Source organism: Colletes gigas, unplaced genomic scaffold (assembly GCF_013123115.1).
Source record: "Colletes gigas isolate AHSC1104 unplaced genomic scaffold, ASM1312311v1 Colletes_gigas_Sc00010, whole genome shotgun sequence".
NCBI classification, from domain to species: domain Eukaryota; kingdom Metazoa; phylum Arthropoda; class Insecta; order Hymenoptera; family Colletidae; genus Colletes; species Colletes gigas.
In genome coordinates this window covers 7,527,846-7,549,045 of record NW_025106639.1, presented here as the reverse complement: position 1 = coordinate 7,549,045, position 21,200 = coordinate 7,527,846, and positions in this window count along the sequence as shown.

Here is a 21,200-nt window from a genome sequence, read left to right as displayed (position 1 = left end):
CTGTCGGGAGAAAGTAATCCGTCCGCTGTCCGACGACAGCTTTTTTCATTAATTTCATCTTACGACGTTCTGGTAGCGTTCTCTCGTCGCTCCTTAAAATCCAGCGGCGTCGGAACGCGCACTGTTAACGAACAGATTGCCAATTTTATATTCCCTGCGCTGTTTTAGGTTTCTCGTTGTTTATAGTTTTTTATCGATCGCCTTCGTGTCGATCGGAAGTTTCTGCAGACACTTATTTCGAAGACTCGTCGAATTGGCGGATAGAGTTACGGTCTGCTTGCAAAATCTGGCGAGTCTGTTAGATAAACGATTGGTCGAAACACGCGTGGGCGTTCTGGCGGATACTTGGAAAAGTTATTTGTATAATTTCAGCTTCGAAACAGAGACGTTGAAACGAAAGTATTTCTGATCACGGCACGAGCGGCGATCGTCAAATCATTTACGTCATCGAGTGTAAAAAAAATTGTACAATCTCTTCTCTGGCGTTTAACCCATTTGCATCCAAGCGCGGAATATTCCGCGAGCCGCGACTGTCTACTATCACCAAGCGCGGAATATTCCGCGAGCCGCGACTGTTTACTATCGTCAGTTGAACGTCGCCGATGTTTCGATGCGGAAGCTTAAGTAGAGCGATGATGCAAATGGGTTAATTTAAATAAACGCGAGCCTAAGTTACGTTATTGTTTCTGTAACGGGCGACAAAAATGGCTCGATACGTCTATTAATTAGTACCGAAATGATCGAGGCAATGACTCGACAGCCGCTGTTTGGACTATTACCGATCTAGCGTACTACTTTTCGGTGAGATTTGTCGAGCAACAGGTTGGTACGTCTGCGGGAAAAATAACGTACGACAAATCGATACAACTATCGTCGCACTGTCGTGGAGAATCGTGAGATAAATTGTTGAGTGCGTGGTTTATATCTGTGGCTTTTAGCTTTTTTCTTTCGGAGATCCATTCCCAGAATTACATTTTTAAGAATTAGTGTTAAAAGTCCCCAGGAGCTCGGATACGACCGTCCAGGATTAAAGCTTGCATGGATAAGCTTTTTGCAAAGACTCCAATTTCGAGATTCCGAGTTAAACTCCAATTCTACTAAATTTTCTGTTCTAAAATTAACGACTTCATCCTTCGTCTGCATTTTTAATACAGCTTATACTAAACTGAGAAGGTTCGGGGTTCAAATTCAACGCCACTGAGATGAAAATAGTTAAAGGAGTTCGATTTTCATATTTATCTACAGATGGGCAATATTTTAGTTATCGATTCTACTTGGTTGATTCTTACAAAATTAATGAGTTAATTATCTCAAACACTGTGCCAGTTTAAGCCACTTTTCTATGCAAGGGCTCGAAGAAAAGAAACTGTAATTAGACCATTTTACTTCTACTTCCCACAACTAAACTCTTCCACCAAAGAGTTTTAATGCTGGTAATATTGAATCATTGATTTTCCATTTAAAGGGGTTTTAACTGCTACACCAGGGAGCTCATTACCTTAATTGCTTCAATCATATCATTTCCATCCCATAGTCTTCTTGTACGCTTCATTAAAGGTGAAATGCTATGAAATATATGTACTAGTATACAGGGTGTTCCATCTAACTCGAACTTTCTCTTGATTCTCGTATTACTTTAACATGTAATAGCAATGATTGCCCACCTGTAGGTAAACCCTCGGAAAAAAAGAACACTAACATCGTATTTATGTTTTGGGATTAGGGTCGTAGACCACTGCAACGCTGTGCTGCCATTCGACACACCTGCGCCGTATGACAACTTGTACAACAACCCTGTGCACTCTACAATATCTACCCTCTTGCGACAATTGCACAAATTACTGTACGATTTAGTAGATCCTGACCGAAACGAGTCAATATCGCTCTTTTTGAGTCGAATACTTTTAGTTATTTAGACTTTCATTCTATGTCAAAAGTAATCACACGTAGTTCTGTAAGTTGGGAGTACTTTTTTATCATCCTGTGTCTTCTATAATCTATCGCTATTTTAGAGTCATCGATACAGGGTGATTCTTTAGCCAGTAGACTCGAACGAAGAGATCAATGTTGCGACTGTTGCAACGCAGAGGATTCTATTTGTAACGGAGAAAGACTGAACGTATATGGGATTATCTACGCGGTGTTCAGGCATTATTTTCGAGTCTAGCGACGATAGAATCGCCCTGTAGAACGGTATCGAGAGGTATCTCACTGAACTCGACGAAGCACTCGACTCCACCGCTGTCGGTCTTTGTGCATCCGTAGTGTACCATGCCGCGGGAATAATTTCTATTTCCCTCCTCGATCTTCCTCCCTCGGTTACCAGGTGGTCCAGGTGCAAACGACGAGAACCAATAACAAGGTTGGCTAAATTCCTCCGGATCTCCTATCTTATCGTTGGTACCCGGACGAAACGAGTCACGCGAACGCGAAATAAGCTATCGAGTTCTGTCGTCCGACTACGAAATCACCGGTGAACACTGACGAGACACTTGGGGAACTCCGGGTGGATCCATTCGGACGCGATAAAATTTTGTAATGTTTCTCATCGAGACGCGAGGTTAGTGAAAGTGGCGAGGGTGTCGGGTCATCGATGGGGGAGAACTAATCTGGCCACGGCGGAGGCGACTCGGTTACTAAGTCGGCAACCAGGAAGACTCGCGAATCGGGGGGCGTAGCGAGCGATTCGGCTACCATAATAGCAAGCAGTATGGTTCGACAGGCTTGCGGATCGCGGAGCAGCCGCCGCGACGTGACGAGAGACGCGTCCGGCACGGTTTGTCCCGGTCGTCTGATTGATACCGCACGCACGGACCGCACCACCGCAAACCTATACCAAATTAACCGTAGCCGCAACGCGCGAACGTGCACGCTGTTTACGCGCAAAATGAGTGATTGGTCACTAAACGCTACCAGCGGGGCGAATTTACCCGGAAAAAAGCCAAACCATCCGCGAAGTTCGAGGTCTGGCGCTTCAAGTTATCTTTCTTCACGAAAATTACCGTGTTTAGAAAAAAAAAAACGAAAGATAATTTGTACAGTTTCCTCGTGGGCAACAGGACCGTGTATATCAATTTTACATATTTATATTACACGTTTGAGAAACGAAAGACAGATTTTGAACATTAGGATCGGTCATCGATCGACTCATTTTTGCAGGAAACAGAGATCATTAACCCTTTTCTCTGCACGTTTGTTTCAACTTTTGCGCACACGGAGCGGATTTATGCGGCGATCGTAAATTCCTGTTCGGCGAAAATTAAAGTAAAACGAATGACTTTTGAAGGCCCCCGAAGTTGATTTAACGCGACTTGGTCAGGGAAAATAGTAAAAGCTCCGCTGCTTTCGAACGATATACAGGTTTTTTTTACGACTCGCCATTATTTATTACGGTTATTTATAACCATTACAACGATTAATATCCATTTTATCGATTTATCCGACTATAACAAATTCATAGGTACCAATCGTTATAGGTAGAATATATATCAACCTACTCTGATGAAAAACTACCTCGATTATACTGTGTTCGACGCTGTTTTAGACAAGCCCCGCGGAATGCGGGGGCAATTTATGGTTTACGAGGTATAATTCGTACCGCGTTTTATGCCCGCGGTAACGAACTCGACGCGAATACACCCGGCGACGTAAAAAAATAATGCTGCAATCATTCTCGACGCGTTCTTTGTAATATCTCTAAGGGACGATCGTAGAAATCTATCCCCCTTGCATCTAAATAGAATCACAGAGGGTATCGACGCGAAAGCAATTTATTTTTTGCATCTTTTAGATTGCTCGAGCTTTAAACCACGTTTCAAAATAGTTGTGGCGAGGTTTTCAGGCCAAATATTCCACTGTGTAATGTTACAATCCATCCGATCCAAGTATCTACATCCGCGAATAGACGCTAACATGAACGGTGCTGTCGTTTATCGAGGACCAGGTCAAATGTTAACATTTTCCCCCAAGTCGACGACTCCCAGTTCTGTCGATCTCAATTGTCGTGCCAGTTAAGCAACCTGGTGTAACCTAATTACTTCAAATTTTCAGGACACATCATCGTACTATCAGAGCTCAGAATCGGAATCTTTTCGTTTCGAAACGCAGAGCTAAGGGGACCAGAGTGAAATTAGGCTAAAACAATATTGTTCGAGCAAACGTTAATGGAAGTCCGTGGAACGAATTAAGAAAGAAAAAATAAAGCAGTGGTGGATTAAAAGGAACGCGGCGGTGCAAGTAGACTGTGGACAGCGTCGAGTAATTTTGCCTTATGAAGAGGCTGACTATAACGTCTGGCCCAGTACGGCTCGGACGGGAGCTTTTTTACCCCGAGAATACTTGTGTACAGGACATATAATTGTCGCCATAAATTTCCCTTAACATTTCAAGCGTCGGTGGGGAGTCCGGACCGTTTCCCCAAGTTTAAAACAGAATTTAATATTTGCTCTCGCTTCCGTCGCGTTCTCGTAACAAAGTCCCTTAAAATACGAAGAACTTTTAGGCATCGGGAGACAACCACCTGGACAATAAGACGAAGCTGTAGGTTCGTAACGACAGGGAGCTTGAACACCGTTGATTTTAATTCGCGCGCATATTTTTCCATAAATTTTCTTTTACGGCCCGTCCGCTCGGATAGCGTCGTTTCGAGCATTGGCAATCGTCTACAGGTAATTTATCAGAGAGACTGTGTATTTTAATATCCCGGTAATTAAGGTTCCGCGGGGGCCAGGTACATCGCGGCTGCCGCGAGAAAGGCTTTAAAATCTGATTTAGCGTTTAATTTCGGTCGATGATGGGGCTACGCCGGGGCGCACTTTATTCTTGTAATTAAACGTTTATCGCGCAGAAAGGCAGGTAATCCGAGAATTTTCCTGGCGAACGAGACGACGGGGAATCTCCGCATTAATTCCGCGATCGGGGGTGGACGCGTCTCGATACAGCGTCTGCGCGCCTAATGCCCAATGATCCTTTCAAGAGCATCGAGCAGAAATTATGGCCGCGAGCCACATTTCCTGCCGCTGAAAATTCCGAATTAAGAGCTTAGACCCGATCGTCGACGTCTAGATTGCTGGGAGAGGCTGGTCGCGATATTAAAAGACCTTATTGATTCTTTCCAGCACAGAAAATCCATATTTTCGAAACTCGACGCGTCCATGAAGCAAATATCTGCTAATTTTAGCAGAAAAATCGTAACAAAAGCGACTTGAAAAGGTGCTTATAATAGAAGACAACGTTAGAGAATAGCATATATTAAAAGACCTTATTGATTCTTTCCAGCACAGAAAATCCATATTTTCGAAACTCGACGCGTCCATGAAGCAAATATCTGCTAATTTTAGCAGAAAAATCGTAACAAAAGCGACTTGAAAAGGTGCTTATAATAGAAGACAACGTTAGAGAATAGCATATATTAAAAGACCTTATTGATTCTTTCCAGCACAGAAAATCCATATTTTCGAAACTCGACGCGTCCATGAAGCAAATATCTGCTAATTTTAGCAGAAAAATCGTAACAAAAGCGACTTGAAAAGGTGCTTATAATAGAAGACAACGTTAGAGAATAGCATATATTAAAAGACCTTATTGATTCTTTCCAGCACAGAAAATCCATATTTTCGAAACTCGACGCGTCCATGAAGCAAATATCTGCTAATTTTAGCAGAAAAATCGTAACAAAAGCTACTTAAAAAGGTGTTTATAATAGAAGACAACGTTAGAGAATAGCATATATTAAAAAACCTTATTGATTTTTTTGGGTAAAGAAGATTCATATTTTCGAAACTCGACGCGTCCATGAAGCAAATATCTGCTAATTTTAGCAGAAAAATCGTAACAAAAGTGACTTGAAAAGGTGTTTATAATAGAAGACAACGTTAGAGAATAGCATATTCGAGAGTTTCGTGAAAATAAATCCAAAAAATCGTCGATTCCCGGACGGTCGTAATGGGGGGAAAGTACGTTTTAATCCAGCCGGATTTTCGTTCTACCAGTGTCCTTTCGCGCTCTTCTGCCGCAATTAATCGCAACATCCTTGCGTAAAATGAAAAATTTCAACACGTTGAAAGGGAAAAGGAGAAGCAAGAAACAGAAGTAGTAACGCATAGAACCGGCTCGCGTCGAAGCGATGCGTGAATTTTTCACCCGTTGCCCGGGGAATCTGGTCAAAAGCGTAGCTTAAAAAGGGCGACAAAGTTGGTGAAAAAGGGTTTTCTTCTTTTTCACGGCGGACTCGTTCCCCGGGAAGCCCGCAATTAAATAATTGCGGAAGAATCTACTCGGTAGAATAAACGTTTCCACAGCAACGTCCGAGCTCTTTCTACGTCTCTACTATTTTTTCACCGCCCCCCTCCCCCCGCACTTTTGTTTCGCGCGTCAACTCGTCGACTCTGCTTTAAACTTCCCGCCGCTTTTCTTCATCCCCCACCCCCCTAACTCCCCCAAACCCTCCCCCGTCGCTTTGATTACTTCGGGAGTCTCGCGTTACGCGGATCCGCAGTTTTCGCGTATCGAAATCCATTAGATTAATGAAACTGTGCCGAGATCACGGTTACCCGGTGGATAATGTTTCTTCTCTCTTGATGCGAATCTCGACGCGGACGCGGTTGCTCGCTACCCGTGCAACGATAAACGATAACTGCCGACCGGGGGCGTAAAAGCCCGGCCGGCGGCGTTACCGTTAAAAAAATTAGGATAAAGCGTGTTTGGTTTAAGAACAGCTTAAACGCGCCGAACGCGATCGCGTAAAACTTTTATGTCTCGGAACGAACAGACGCGGTTGTCGGAATTCCCGACCATGCCTCGACGAAATCGACTTAACCGGCAACAGACGCTATCAACGATTTTCTGCTCGAAAGAATAGCGGCGAAAGTGGCCCTCGAGGGTTTGGGAAAAGCAAATTAGTTTTCCGGGGGAAATAAGTGTCCAGGCGTTAAGAATGCAACGGTGAACAACTCCTGCCGGTCAAAATTCAACCTCCCCTACCTTTGTCATTAGCATTTTTTTGAACCAGTTCTTTGGTCAAAGGATAGTTTACGAGTGGCTCGCGTTCGTGGATTAAAATTGTACAGGGAAACTGGCAGTAAAACGGCTAGGCCAACGATCCCGTCGAAAGCTCGTCCGCGGAAAGAAGAAAAGATTCCGCGCGTAGAATTCTGTTAGCTGTTACTCCGCGCATCGGACGAGAAATTGTTTGTACTTGGCCGTTGTTAATAACACTGCCGGCAGACTGACGACTCGCGGGGCAGACCGCGGTATATAAAGGCGGAATGTTCGCAAACTACCGCTTCTAAGAATAACAATTAGGCGGCTGAGTCATGGCGGTACCGTTGATGAAACGCATCTTGCATAACTTGCGTTTCCCGACGGAAACGTACGAGATTCTGCGCGGAAAATCGATTCGCTATTTAATTATCTAAAATATCGTGCAACGTGGTAAGTAACTTTCCTCGAAAGTACCGGATACCATACCGTATTTATAGAGTCGTTCACACGTTGAAGTTAAGGCTATGCAGTCGAGGCATTCCCACGCTCTTGGTCGTGGACGTTTCCCAAACATCCAAAGAGTCGCCAGAACCCTCTCAGACGATGGTCCAAACATTGATCTATCGTCTAGTATTTATTTTCCTAGATCGACCTTTATCCACAAATAGTTGCTTCGTCCCTGGTTCCGCGCTGTTTTTTCGGCCCCGTGACTTTCACGATGGAAAATACTAACAAGCCGGAGGCACGTGTGCGGAAATCGTCTTTGAAGTGGCGCCGTGTGAGAATCGGGGCTCCGAGCGGACCTTCGCTCTCTTTAAAACTCTGATCCAGGAAGTCTCTAAAAATATTCTTCCCTTTTCCATCGATACTTGAAATTTGGTCGAGGATCCGAACAAATGCAAACACCGACAAGCTTAAAAAGTTTCGAGTCGTTGACCGTTCTCCTTGAATTCCTCGAGTCCCTGATGGACAACTGTTTAGCGCAGGAGCGTTAAAGAGAACAGAAGTTTTCGCTAGCAACCCTTTATCCCAAGATTACGAACGACTACCGTTCCGTTCACGACTGTCATGGGACTATTCGGACTCGGAACTACCGGTCCTCTCTTCGTTATACGAATCATAAAGGACCTGAAAGCCTTCTTCGGGAAGACCTACTCGACTCTACCGCGCGACCGCTGCAAGGAAATACACTCTCGGGGTCTTTTCGACCGTTTATATCCGCCGATCCTCCGGGGTACCGGAACTCCTTTCGATCGATCCGGGGTGCGTAACCACTCTCGAAGCCACGTCGCCTAATTCGCGCGATTACTCTCGAATGCTCGACGAGCGTTCACCGGATCGCAGCCACGGTCGCGATTTATTCGTCGCCGCGCGCCGATGGAATTCCCTCCCCTTTTTATATGGTTTAATTTACGAGCTTCGGTCGGCGTTGTTCGAATTTATCGAGCTATTTTTTACTCCGCGCCGGGCAACGATAACTTTTTATGATACTCGCTGTTACACGGGAGCCGACCGGTACTCTTCCCTTTTTTTTCTCCCTTCCTACGTTTCAATTAAAAACTAGAATTAAAAACTCGTTAGCCGAAACGGAACGATAGCGTTTCTCGGGGAGGATAGCCCGCGGAATCGATTGACAGGACAGATGCTTTTTCGATGCTTCCCGCCGATTCGAAATCTGCGATTCAAAATATTTTCACGAATTTCATATTCTACGGCCAGCTCGATCGGTGCATAATTAATACGACGAGGGAATAGGAATAACAGTGGAAATTAGGGACACTGGAAATTAGATCTGACGTGGATCTTTATCGAACAGGGGTACGAAGGATCGATATAAGCAAAAAGTTGAATTCTGCGCTCGTTTTGCGGGTGGAAGATAAATTACTTTGTTCCAGCGGTTGTTAAAAAATTGAATAACGAAGTTGCCTAGAAGATAGTGGAAAGAGACGGTCACTGTATTGTGACTATTTCAATGATTATTTGATGAAGATGCATCGAAGGTAGGGAATGGTATTAACAGTGGTTTTAGGAATAAGGCGGATATAATTTCGACGGAGCGTGAAGGCGTCTAAGTCGCGGTGGCCTGGCGGAATGCAGCGAAATGGTTGATAGTTGCAGAGTACCGTAACCCGGATGGAACGCGCGTACACGGGCCCGTGAACGTCAACATCCGGTGGCGCGGCGGGTCGCCTTTAGACGTTCAGGCTATTAATAATAATCAGCCATCGGATACGCCGGTAAGCCGAGGTTGCCTCCAATGACTAAGAAGCTGCGCGTCTAGATTACACGAGATAATGTCGTATTTGCTACCCGACAACCTGTTCCCGGTGGCAAGCGATCACGAATATTAGTCGTACAGCCTGGCAGGCGTAGAAATGACGGATTAACATTATCCCGCATTAGGCGGGAAGAGCATTTATACCCCTCGCCACCCTACGTGTTTCCCCCCAAGGACGCTCTTGCCTCTTCATCGTCGATCCCGTTCCCTCTATGAGTATTTAGCTTACCCGGGCCAACCCTCGAAGCGTTAATTAACTCTTTGCTGGATAACCGTAATTGATTCCATTCTACCGGTCATCGGTCATCGAGCCGAATGTTTGTCCAACCGATTGCTCGCTCGGACGACCCTCTGTTATTTTATGCCCATTGTTACCACCAAACGCTATCTCACGCTCAAACTTTTCCCCTTTTTTCTCTCCGTACGATATCACAACGCGAGTAGAAATGTCCAGTTATAGATAGACACGTTTTCTCGCGAGTAAAATCCAAACTATAGTTCCATCTTCTTGACTCTATATTCATGAGTGTGTTGGAGTTCAAGGAAGAATACGAGTTAGTGGCGTAGACTTGTTTAGTAGTAAGGCCCTTTTTCGGGGTATTGCCCCTATTTATCGGTTTGTACAAGAGGGGAAGGGGAGCCGGATGAGTCCTAGTGTTTACAATCTAGGGTACACTGACTTTGCACGGCCTTACTCAGCGATGTGACTCAAGGGGAAAAATACTATGACAAGTGTAAAGGCTGACAAAACACCAGATTTATGTCACATCTAAATTCCGATGACCCCAGTCGAAACAGCAGTCCAATGTGATTTTAAACCAGAGATTCGGACAGTTTGAGGGCAGAATCGGTCGGTCCAGGACCAATGGAAGCACCCCGAGCATTCGCGGACGTTGCAGCGTACAAATAATACGTCGTGTCCGTAGTTTTCGTCGTAGATTGCATTCTCGTCCGCGGATTCCGTAGCCGGAAATTCGACCGGGGCAAATACCGTCACGATTGTCGACGTTTAATGGATGCTATCTGCATCGCGAGACCCTTTCCATTGGATTAGGTTGCAGCTGCGAAGCCACCTCGATCGAAATGCGATCGGGATGCATTGGAAACTGGGGATCCCTATCGCGGAACGAGGATTAATCGCGCGTCTCTAATAATATAATCGTCGATACGAAAACAATGAGACGCGTTTCGCGGGTAAACGTTCGTTTGGATAATTTATGTATTTCGCGTATCCGGGAGCTTTCGTACGTGGCGCGTTAGCGATTGTTTCATTGTGTTTCGAACGCTTTGGGATGTAATTCGAGTTTCGTTGCTCCCTTGAAATTCCGTTTCTCCCCGTGAAACTTGTTCCGCGTCGAGGAACGTTTTGATTTGCCGCTAACGAAGGACAACAAAATTACTCACGTTCGAAGGCATTGTGGGGCGACGACGCTCGAGAGTTGGGTCAGTAAGTGCTCCCGCGTTTGCGGGGGCGGCAGTTTCCACTGTACGACTAACAATAAGCCGCAATGGACGACGGCGAGCTTCTGGATAATTCTCCGCGCGACGCAGCAACGAGACAAAAGGGAAACGTATGGTAGCTTTTAATAGTAACGTTAAGAGGATTGTAGCTTTCTGGCTAATTAGACCAGGAACGTTTAGCACGCCTACGATTCGGTTTACAAAGTCTTTATGACTTCAATAATTTGTCTATTAACAGTTTTAAAAGAGAAGAGTAATATCAAGGTCCACCAAGTTGCGTTAAACTTAATACCGAGATTTAACCACGATACCATTATAGTTTACACAATGCAAATCTTGGAAATTTATGTTGGACTATCTCCAACGGTACCTCATACTTGGAATATTTAAAACATCGGATAACAGAAGCGTATTTCAAACGAGATCGCGCCAGCGTTTATTGCAGCTAAGACCACCTGAAACGGTATCTACAAAAATTTAACAGGGCTCTGATAATAACTCCAAAGTAAATAATTTCCAAAGATTTAATCCCATTTCCCAAATCTAAAAAGATCGAATCGCAATTTACGAGAAATCATCATCGTAGAAAAATATGAAGCAGGATTTTTTGCGCGCCGAGAAAAACAACTTTCCGCGCCGGAAGGGGGATGCATTTGATTAATTGCAAATATCGAGCACGGTAACGCACGTTGCAGCGTGAGCAGTTCATTTCGAAAAAACTGCTTCGATAAAATGAATATTCCAATGTAACTCTGCCGTCCGTATTTACGAAACCATCAAATCAAATACGTTCTAAATTGAAATTCGTGAAAGAGAAGCGACAAAGAGCGCCAAGAAAGTAACAGAGACGAGAAACGTTATTTAATTCCCTCGTGAATATGAAAAAAAACAAAAATAATGGTGGAAAATAGCTGGAAGATACGCCCTGGATTTTAGGGTGTCTTTAGGATGAGAAAGAAACGAAGAAATCGTTAGGCACGATCGCGCCCGTTGCTTTGAGCGACAGCGTACACGCGGGGGCGTCGTTGTAGGCGTCGTTGCATCGATTGGAAGGGGGCGAAAAGCCAAGAACAGTGTAAATCCTGCGGAGCAAAGTACCTAGCGGTGTACATCGGCTATCCAGGGATCGGTGATCGGTGACTGACGACCTCCGGCATCGTGCTCCACGTAGGGAGTCACCAACCCTGCTGGCTATATCAGCGTCGGGGGGTGTTTGCAGCCGTGCGACCGTGGGCGGGGGTGTCAGTGTGCGAGTAAATCCCAAGGATAACTAGGTGTTACGGGAGAAGGAAACGAGGAGGAGTTAGGATGGCTCGTACGACGGTGATTCTTTAAACCCCCTTACTTGACTGCGTAAACTTTGCGGGCTGGTAAATCCGGTGTTGTGTAACCAACGTCCGGGGGAGGCCCAGAGATTTATGCGGTTACGAGGGTTCTTTCGTCTACATGCTGTTTTTCTGTATTAAATTAATTCGGCTCGTCGACTCCCTGCTTCGATTTCTTTCTCTCGAAGCCTCGCTGCCCCACCTTTTCCACGCAACCGAGATAAATTGAAGCTCTTGTCCAACGTAACGATAGTCTGAGAAATGGAATATAACTTTCAGTGGACAATTACTTCATCTAGCATAAAAGTGATAGCCACGAGACCCTCTAACGCGGTTAAATCTCTGGCGTTGCAGGTCGTCGTAAATCGCGCCAACGCTCGCCTCGGTTCATATTTGTAATACCCGACACTCGTACGTAAGTACGGGCAGACGCACGGCTGGAATTCATACGCGTGGCGTCTGTTTATCCGTACTTATGTGGTTACACACACCGGAGGATGTCTATCTTCGAAGTACATTCAGGAATAGCTATGCGCCACGAGAGAAGAGGGGAGGGCGAGAAAGGGTGTACTGGCTGATGTGGCGATCCTGTGGGAGTGCTTGAACCGTGATCACGTTGTTAACCCTCCTACATCCCCTATCTCCATTCCTCCCTACCATCGACCTCGTCCACCTACGTCTTTCGCATACATTCGCGCCGATACTCGTACTGTATAAACGAAGCCCCGACAGAGCCATCGTTTCGCGACGATCTCTAAACAGGTGAAATAGCAGCCTTCGAAGGGATCAAAAAATCAACAAGGTTTTACTGTATCCGAGAATTTGGTCCGTTTTAATAATTCCACCCTCTGTCCAACGATCGTTGCTGGACGTTCGCGCGTCGGCAGAAGGAGCATCGAAATAAACAGCATCGTTTGCATTCATATTTACGTCGCCGGGAGACATCGACGAGGCAGGCACGCCATGTGGGAATTGCGTAACCAGAGCTGTGGTACGTTGGTCGCGACACGAGCGTGTTTCGGTCAGCACGTGATCGTCCCGTTGCACGCGTGGTATTGCACTGTGGTCGCTCGCCGTGATAATCTTATCGAGCCAGTTGTCGAACAAATGAATCAACCACCAACGCGACAAAGATCGTGGAAACCAGACCGTGGGCACATTCTTATCTAATTTCAAAAACGACTCCAAGAACATTCAAATTCTCAAAAAAAAAAAGAATATTCTCAACTGCAACTTCCATCGAAACGATCGTTGGAACAAGAATCGTGACATTTTCAATTGCTTCGAATTTATCGACGCGTTAATAACGATTCGAGCACGAGTGACAATGAATAATTCGTCGCGACGCGTGTGCGATTTGGGCGAACGCTGGAGACGGAAGTATCGTTGGAGGTGGGCCGTAGAAAGGGGCCATTCTGACGCCATTATCGGGCACGAGGACTCGCAGCTCGTTAAGGATGATTCAAGATAATATTGGCCGGCTGACCGGTCATTCTACTAAACGTTTACAGCCCGAGCGTCGAGGATTCGCCGTGTCTCTCGATCTCAGCTCTAATGGCTGGTACGTGCTGCCCGGCAACACGGAGGATCTTCCGCGCAGGATGTACTTGATAGCTGCGTTATGCGTCCTTGCTTTACACCCGCGCGTTCATCCTCTGCCAGCAATGATTATCACCGGGGCAAAATTAACGCCCGAAACGTCCAATTCCGTGTTTCACGAGAATCACTGTCTCGAATTCTTTTCCAAACGTTGCTGGACAATTTCTGTTATACGATTAAATATACTAGTTTATTCTCTCATTACTCGTGTCCTAAGAAATTCAATATTAAGAGTAAAAAGAACACTAAGAAACGTAGTAGTTATCTATATAGAATTTGCGAGAGACACCCTATAAGTTACGACAAAGCAGGTAATCTGTAGATAAAATGCATCGTTGATAAAGGGTCGATTTCCATGCGTTAAAATATTTAATATCGTGCCACGTGTTGGTACCGTTGAATTAAATTATTCATATCCTTAATTAGCCATTCGATTTGTTCGGCAACAATAGCCAGGAATCGAGGGAAATTAAACGAACAGGATAACTCGCGCCGCTCAGCGGCCCAGACTCGACAACGGATTATTTTAATAAATCTTGCATGTCAACGTTCCGTGTCACGTTTTATACGAAGCTGATTAAATTTCCGTGATTTTTCGCGCGTCTCGCGTCACCCGCGAAATTCCCAACCAACGATACGTCCAGCTTCGATCCCCGAACGCACAATCGTCAAATGGACGGTAAGTCGTAAACAACTATGCAGCCAATAAAACGCGACCTTTATAACTTTTCTCCGATCCGCCCCGTTACGAAGTTACGCAAAAATAAATTTCACGATCTAGCTTTCGGACTGTCAACGGACTGTTTTATCGACACAATAACTAGCGATGATCTTAGATCCTGTTGTCTATGTTTACCATTGTTCGAAGACTCGTTGCTCCAAACTGTACGAGACACTCGAATGGAACTATGTACTTCAAAGATTACGATTCAGAGTCTATGAAATCGGTAGTGTCTATCAAAGTCTTCGTAGAAATTCATGTCAAAGGGGACGGTTGAACAAAAATAAGCTCTTTTGCAACATCTTGGTAGGTGATATTCAGCATATTGTTGCAGACAGCGCATTATAATAATGCGTGGCAAGGGGCGCGAAAGAGCCATCCGTTAATCATCTCGATGTAATTACGAATCTCTGAACGATCGTACAATGTGTGTACTATGGTGGTCGACGAGCGTTTGCGGTAACCGGTTTACCTCGACGCGTAAGGGCAAATAATTGTACAATAGTTGAAATCGTTCGATAATATCTCTCTCGGTGAAAGAATTCGAAAATTAAAAAAGAAGGTCTCTGTTAATTTGTTTAAACGGGAATTTTTACGATCGTTGGAGATTCTGGTTAAATTTCGAAAGATGTAGTTTGACTTTGTGCACGGAATCGCGGACGGAATGCGATTTACGCAGCCGCGAGTCGAGGGTCATAGATATCCGTGATCGATTCTCGCGGCGGTTCGCGATAATAGCGCAATATTCGACGAGCGCGCGCCACTTCCGGTCTGCCTCGTGTCGTTCGACGTTATTATTCTAGCGGCGAGATTGTATCGCCCCGAACTAATGCCGCGGGACACCGAGAAACGCCGTGTGCAAATGTTGGGTCAACGTGTTCGATTTATCGACTATCGAACCGCGAGAAGATAGTAACCTGGTACTTGGAAACGCTAAGATTTTGCAAACCATATCCCATACTCGATAAAAATCAGTAAAACTCCACGAGGACGCGATACATCACGGGAGCAACTGCAACGGATATCTGTAATTCGATACAATGATTTGCGCACGGAATATTAAATTTATTCTGGTCGTTCCGTATAATGACGTTTCATCGTGCTCACGGCGTTTGTCGAACGCGATCAGTAATTGTTGGAAATGGATTCTGTTTTAAAAAATATTCGACGCGGGAGAAGTGGTATATTTTAAATATTCCAGAAACCACCCCTTTTACGCGGGACGGGATTCTTTCAGTTTAACGTTTGAACGCCCGTTTGTTAATTCACTCGACCGATGGTAATCTGGCGCGGCGTCGAGTCGGTTAAATTCCTTTGTTGATTAAAGGCCCGAAAAAACTGTCGAGAACTACCGGTCGCGAGGATGTTCGCTGGACGAGATAATTATCGTGGCGTCGTCGGTAGGTTAATCCGGTCCGAGGGACGTATCTTGGTGGGCAACGGGCGTGCTTTGATAGTAAGCCCAGCACGTATTGCCCCAACAACGCTGCTTTCTGTGTGCCGCATGCGAGAGCAGTACATAAATCGGAGAAAACCGGATTAACCAACACGCGCGCCATTTCTCGTCTCTGCTGTTTGTGGCACCGTCGTTGTTGCCCGGGCTGTGAAACGAGGCTACGTCCTCGGCTTTCTCGATTTCCACTCGCTCGAAACCGGGCCCGGCTGACGTCGACGTTTGCGACATCCAGTTACTCGAATATCAACGACCATTTCATACTCGAGCAGGATATTCCCTTGTTATCTCGCCGGCGGACGTTCTTTCGTACCCCTGGCGGTTAGCAATAAGCGAAAAATGATCGACATACGCCCCTTTTTTACCCCCTAGGTACTAGGAGACACAGGAAAATTTATATAAGACGTAAGAAGCGTATTGGACAGCAGAAAGTCACTCTGCATCGAATAGTTATAGTAATATCGAATAATGTAGTTTATATCTGATCAGTGATCACACACGCCTCTGACCATCCCTGACATCCTTACAAAGAGTTGTAAGAGTGTCCATTTTCGATAATTTTCGGGCCAAGAATACATCACCCGATCCAGGCTTGTAAATCATGGAGACAACAAGGACCAAAGCAACGAGTTATAGAGATTTCTGGTCGTTTTTGCCCGGCCGGAAAGAAACGTCGAGATTCGTTAACGGGCCGAGTGACTCGTTAACGATCCGCCGGGCGTTGAATTCCGGTAAACACTCGAAGATTCGGAACAACGGAGACGGGCTAGGTGCAATTATATTAAAAGGTTCGTTAAACGAGAAAGCGCGGAGGACTCGCGACGGGGTTAGCGGGGATGGCTTCTTAATACGCGCGTTTCCTCTTGATTGCCCCTCGCAGCCGGCCTGTCGTCGAAGACCAGAATTACCGCGACCACTTAAAGTCATTAACGAAATCCGTCCGGGGACGGGACGTTCTTTTCCGCGATCGTTAAGGATGACGGATCGTGGCCCCGCGGTGCAGCGAATAAAACCAGACGATCCGTCCTCTCGTTTGTTGCACTTGTTCACGGACGGAGCAATTTATAACGCGACGACGCGCGTTACCTCGAGAAAATATAATTAATGAAATTCCCTCGTTACGACCGAACGAACCTCGAAACTGTCGACTTTCCATCGCGCCAAAGAATGCTCGGCAAATAATAATTTCCAAGAGCAAGTAAACACACAATATAAACAGTCCACTTTTCGCATTCCATATCTCGAAATATGGAATATTCACGCGCAGCGCTGTAATAAAGCGTTCGCGAACGAATTACGCGGAAATTTGGGGGAGTTATTTACCATTTTATGGAAAGCTTGGACACGGTGGAAATTTATTTAGGGATCCCAGAGTTATCGAAACAGCATTCATAGATCAGAGTTGGTGTGTTTCTTTCTGTTCGATCTCTGGCCAGCTGCGAGCCCCCCTCTATTAAGCGGAGGAATTAAATTACCGAAATTACTCCCCGAGGGCCAGCGGCGTCGGATGGAAAATCTGCGAGCCCGAACTCTCTTCGTTCTTTCCGGCCCTTCTGCCGCGACGAGATTAAGATTCCCTTACCTTACATTACCCTCCACGTAACCCTCTTGACCCCGGCATCTCGTTTCGGCCCGTCTGGCCCGCGTTATTAGCCCGGCGATATTCTTACTTCGGGATTATGATTAAATTTTTCAGCGGAGTCGCCCTTTCGTTTTTCGCCTCGGCGCTTAATTTCGCCGAGGCACCGACGTTTTCGACGCCCGAATAAATCGCCGGCGAGCCCGAGAACGGGAATTAAAGTCCCCTGGAACTGCGTGCAAACATTGCTCGAGACGTTGACTGACAGGAGACCGTTTCGTGAAATACGTATTAAGCCGGACGTAATATTTTTGGGGCAACGAGACAGTGATTACACAGCGATTAAGATTCGTCCTGGATCTGTCTCTGCGACTGTTCGGTAAGGCTCACCCGGCAAATCCTCCCTTAGACGCGATTAATCGATCCCACTGTACCCGATATGAAGATTAATTGTGCTCGTAGTATTAAACGCAGAAATTGTTTGGTACCGTGAAATATTACGGTTAATCGAAGGGATGTAAAATTGCTCCTCGCGAAATTTGGTCTACTTGACACGCAGTATCAGTTTGACAGATTATTCCATAAAAAGAATTCAGTGGGTCAACGTGGCGAATGTTTCGCTACGTGCAAGATTGAAAACAACGACGACTCGACACACAGTACGCGCAAAGACAGTGGTCAGGGGCGTAATCCAGGGCGTAGGGTGCATGAATTTTTCATGATGCCCGTTAAACGACTGGAATTTTAGCAAGTCGTATTTGCGTGAGGCGGGAAGCCCCCGCCCAGGAAGGACTTACCTCGAGAATGTTATCTTCCGTTTCCACGTGATTCAGTCGCGGCAACCGGGGATCCAGATGTTCATGCATTTGCATTAAAATGCCCCTAACCGGTGAACCAGCTACCTTTCGAGGATCATCGCGGTCGTGTTTCCATGGGATTTCGCGTCGACGTTGCAAAACAATTGCTCTTGAATAAAAAATAACCGTCGACCGTCGAACTTTCCCTCTCGAGTCGCTTGGACGCTTGAATTCGCCGCGAAAGTAAGGAAAAATATTTTCGACGCCCGCGAGGAGCGGATCGATCGTGGTTCGGCGTTACGCGGAGCACCTTTTAAATATTCAATTTGCCCGTTCGGCACATTTTATTTACGCGCGATTAAAACGGTGGTCGGGATCGGGGCTGGAAGAATATTTGTCATCGGCGGTCGACGCACGGAAAGTCAAAATACAATAACGTCGTTCATTTTTGCCAATTCCCGTGGGCGGAAAAACCACATATTTCAGCGTCGTTCGTCTCCCTTTGTCCGGTCGTGCACGGAATTGTCATCGTGGCCGCGGCGGAGGAAAGAGAGAGGAACGGATCGAGCGTGCACACGTTTTATTAGCGATGTTGCACAGCGGCGTGTGTCAAACCGTACATCGAAATGTATTGATAACGTTCTTCCATCGTCAATGTATTTCGTATCTGGGTTATTCCGCGCTGCGCCGATAATCGGCGAAATTGACTTTTCGACGGGGAGCAAGGAGAGGAGAAAAATAGATCGAGGCGATTGACAGATCAGATACGCGTTATCGAGTTTCGTCCTGTCCGGCTCGAGTCGCGGCTTCGGTGGCCACCAAATGAATTTTTTTACTTTACAAACATTCCGTCGACCAACTACGCGATTTCCCCGTTCCTCGTCGATAGAGCGTGCCTTTATAATTAGTAACGGTGGTTGTACCCGCATTGGTATTTTATTTTTAATAAAACTTGGCTAAATACAAATTAATGCCCTTTTTTAGTCCACGTTTCCCCTATGGACCAAAGAAGAAAAATGCTGACAAGCCAACCGTAGAACAATGAACTGATAGCCAGAGGCGGTTAACCCTTTAATATTGAGTTTCAAAAATAACGACTCTTTAATTATAATTAATTTACATGCATATCGATGGAGAATATGCAGGGAGCCTGCACCAGGAATCGGCTATCGGGGAAAAGCAGTAACAAGCAAAGTTAATAATAAAATGATTATATTACTAATTTCTGGCGCCGTTGCTCCAATTACCGAGTACTTCCGGGTACCTTTTAATTAAAAATTTCGTCTGGAAGGATTATTAATTTAAAGAAAAAACGAGTAGAGTAGGAACGATTGTTTCGATTTATTTCCGGGCGACGGGTAATTATATTTTCAATTACTGCGAGTAGAAAATTATTTCCAGAGAGACGAGACTTCCGAAGAAACCATGTAGTTCGTACTCACAATTCTAGACTATATACACCGTTGTATTTGAATCCTGGCGAGTAGGAGATAAGACACCCCTCCGCGGATTGGCGAGCCTCTCTGAATCCTTGATGAAGTACGTGCAACAATATTGGCTGTTTGAAAAGGAAATTCTCTCCTCGAATCTCCGGTAACTCGCGTGTATCTACTCTTTCCCGCTAGTAGTTAGATTTCCAATCGAGAATAAAGATATCTTTCCTCGACAACGACCCTGCCTTGCACGGAGTCTACCATATGTACCTGAATCTCGTATTTGCCGTGCATACGCGCGTACATTACGCGAATAAACGATAAACGAGCGTTCACGGTCCGAAAACACGATCGTTCCAAAGTAGTACGGGCTTAAGCGGTCGGACGAAACGTTAAGTAGAACGAGTACGATTTCGGTCAGACGCGCCTCGCGGAGGATCGATAAACTGCAACGATAGGACTTTGGATAGAGTCGAATACTCGACCCTCCCAAGTTCTGGAGGGTAAAAATCATTGAAATGTACAACGGTATCGGTCTGCGATCGTTCCAATCGTCCCTGGAATCTCCGGCGAAACGTCGAGGCGAGTCACGTTTAATTCGACGAGAGATAGTGCTGGTGACCGGGTGACCCAACCACGGCCAATGGAGACGATTGACCGAGGAGGAACGGATTAATAGAAAAGACTGATTAAGAGGAGAAAGACGATGGGGCGTCTCCGAGTCCCTCCGTGTTTTCATTTGGTCGGATCAGTCGTCATTTCGCAGTTAATCTCGGCCAAGGGGTGAATAAGGGATGAACTAGAGGCGCAAAGGGATCGTTAGTTTTAATCGTTCGACTGCTATTAGTTCGCGACAGGCTCCCTTTTCGCTCGGATCCCTGCTCTCGTTCCTTCCTTCTTTATCTTTTCACCTCGTCCGCCATGCTTCTTAAGTGCGTACTCCCCGGTGGCCAGGCTCAGACGACATTATCGATGGCGGGCATTAAACGTCTTTCATCCCTTACCAGACCTCCTCCCCGCATACTCCCCACGGCCTAGCCCTGGATCTTTCACAACGGAGATCCGTCGACCAACGTCACAAAGGACCCCGACTGGAAAATTTCCCCCTCGAAAATTGAAACAACCGTTCGTCGTCGCGTCAACCCTCCAAACGGAATAGCGAATAGTTTTAAATAAATAAATTTACATCGCATCGTCTCGCGTTACGGCTTACACGGGGCCGGGAACGCGCGGATACCAGCCGGCGGATGCATATTTAATTAAATCGAGAGAACGCCAGACAATAGCGGAATGCACGGGCTTTATTATTAACGAAGGTGACAATCCTTCCGCGCCCTCAACGCCGCGACGATCGAGAACGTAACGGAAAGAGAGGCGCTAATTTTCGAGTCGACGAATCACTCTTTATTAATCGAGTCTTTCCGCGTTGTTCTTTTATTAAATTCCTGCCGGAAGCAATTCGAGCCTGGAACAAGTAGCGCCTCTTTTATGCATAACACGGTACAGGTATTTGCGTACAATGCCGAATAATAAAGCCGTGCCGCGTCGATTCCTTCCCTCATGCATTGTCTAC